Source organism: Oenanthe melanoleuca, chromosome 4 (assembly GCF_029582105.1).
Source record: "Oenanthe melanoleuca isolate GR-GAL-2019-014 chromosome 4, OMel1.0, whole genome shotgun sequence".
NCBI classification, from domain to species: Eukaryota; Metazoa; Chordata; class Aves; order Passeriformes; family Muscicapidae; genus Oenanthe; species Oenanthe melanoleuca.
In genome coordinates this window covers 48,170,085-48,172,817 of record NC_079337.1, presented here as the reverse complement: position 1 = coordinate 48,172,817, position 2,733 = coordinate 48,170,085, and positions in this window count along the sequence as shown.

Genomic DNA, 2,733 nt, shown 5'->3' with positions numbered 1-2,733 from the left:
AATTTACCTCATAACCTGAAGTTGAATTAAGGACTGAAAAAGTAAAGGAATTCTTGAGTATTTCTATTATTTTTAAACTGATTTTTAGGAAGTGGAATATGTCAGAAATGTGACAGAATAGTCACATTTATCACAGTGGCAATTTGGCTGTAAGTAACAAGGGTTCATTTCAACAAATGGTTGGATCTGGTCTTTTAACAGACATCTGAACATATTATACCCTTTCATTTAACATTTTAATACTGATTTGTCCACACCAGAGATCCATACGTTCCCCTCAACACGCTCTAGGTATCAACTCCTGCTGCTTATATCAGAAACTTGTAACATGTTGCCAACACTCTTCCTAATGCTTGGGATTATGGATCCTCATGTTAAATGCTTGTCTTGTTGTGAGGGCTCAGGGCAAGTGCTACAAGCCAAAGAGCACCCAAGCAGCATTCTTTCTTTTTTTCAATACCAAGGACTTGCACTTCTTTCCATTTTGAGATAGAAGTCATTCTGTGGGTATGATGGGTAGAGCAGAAATGGAAGAGGTGTTGTGCTAAAAGATGTTAAGGGCTGCCATCAACCAGTCCTTTGATCTAGAAACACTTCCAGACCTGGTTAAAACTGCTGGGTCTGCTAACCACATGGCAAGGACTCTCTGCTTCCAGCTTCTCCCTTCTAGTTTTTCAATTCCTACTAAAATCAGTAAGATTCTATTCCCTTCAGAATTTGGACTTGCCAAAAACAAGCACACAAAGGCAACAAAATGCTGACAGATGTACAATCTTGACAGTGCAAAAGCATCATTCTCAATCCTCCCTCTCCTCTGCCACTTCATAAGACAGTAAAATTACACCAGATTACAACAGGTTTATCTCAGGCCAGAGCTAGATAATAGCAAGAAAAGCCAATGACTTCACCAGCAGCAGCATACTGGCTACTACTAAATACTTTGGCATTTCTCATGATTTGATATCAAAACAGCTCTGCCTCTGACCTAAGGGTTTCAGTTAGCTGTTTAACCTCTGCTAGTTCCCAGAGTAAAAGAATGCACACTGGGACATACCTACTTTATCTTGAGCAAGTTCATGCAAGAAAACTACAGCAGCTCCTTTTCACAGCCCTAATGAAATCTTTTGTGTCCATGTGTGCAACACAGCATTCTGTTTATTTTATAGGCTTATAATAAAAAAAATGACACTTTATTAGCTACATGATAGTACTTCAACAATACCTTGTTGTGACATGATATGGTGTAATTACTTAGCAGGAGATACTACAATTTATTGTTATGTCGCTGAGTCATACCCTTCAGGGCTTCAGATTGGTGTCTTAATTTGCTTTTTTAAAGCCATACAGAATAGCAAGCTAAGTGAAGAGATTTATTAAAACATGTTAGGAATAAAGACATAGTCTGAACTTGCGTGGACAGCCGCGTGTTTGAAAATACTTTCCCCATCCTTTCCCTTTCCTACTTTGCTTTGTTTTCACAGCATTATCGACTGGGTCAGTAAGAATCAAAGTGAACAGAAATTTTAACCCAAACATACAAAGAAATGGGTATGTTACACTAGGGTCCTATTAAGAGACTGGTCCAGCAGAGCCAGAAATACTCAGTCCCTTCCACTGACTTATGCAGGAATCAAAGCATGTAAATGAAGACCTGCCAGGTGACCTGTCCATCCACAAGAAGTATCACTGGCCTTTCATCTGTCCATGGAATTAGCACTGGACAGGGCCTTGCCAAGCACAGCATTTGCCTCCTCCTTGGTCTCAGGGCTAGGTACCATACATCAGTAAGGAGAGAATATGATTTCATATGGCACACTACAAACACTGTAAGCACACTACAGTGAATAAGTGGCAGCACTTTTCCTTAACCAGTGGAATTGATACAGTCAGCCGAGATAATTTTTTTAAAAAAGTATTCCTCGCAGGGAAGTCCCTCGATCTATTTGTGGCTGTAAGTGCGTCCCATTTTACAGAGGGCGCGTGCAGTGCACTCCGCTGAAGACTGTCTGGAGCAACAAGCGCAATCCTGGGGCAGACCAGCGTATCCCGTATCCCGTACCCCGTACCCCGTATCCCGCACCCCGCGCCGGGAGCGGCCCCGCAGCGCGGCCCCCCGGCAGCGCCGCTCCCCGCTCCGGCACCGCCGCTGCGAGCGCAGCCCGAGGAGCGGCGGGCTGGGTCCCGCACACGCACCTGCCCCGGGCCGCTGCCAGGAGCGGGGCTGGGCAGGCAGCGGCAGCACGGGGGGCGGAGGGAGGGGATCGCCGCCTCTGGCGACGGGGGTCGAGGCGAGGGAAGCGGGCTGTGCCTCTCCCCGCCAGCCCCTTTCCCTCCGGCTGGAGCGCACCCGAGGCGCGACGGGCCAAGCGCAGCCATAAAAGCCACCCCGGCACGGGCCTCAGCAGCCGGCGGTCCCGGCGGGCGAGCGGCCAAGCCGGGGCGGAGCCGGGCCGACACCTCTGCCCCACGCCCGCCGCGGCCCGGCCCTCGCCCCGCCCGGCCCCGCCGCCTCCCCCGGCGCGACGGGGCGCGGCGCGGGCAGCCCGCGGCGGCAGGGCAGGGCCGGGCAGCCGCCGCCCGGCTCCGCGCCCCCCCGCGCCCTTTCCCAGCCCCCGCCGGCGAAGCCAGCTCGGCGGCAGCGGCCCAGCGCGAGCACCTCCCTTCCTTCCCCCCGGGCGCTGGGTGTTGCTGTTGTTTTGCTGCCGCCGCGGGTCGGCCGGGGTGGACGCGGAG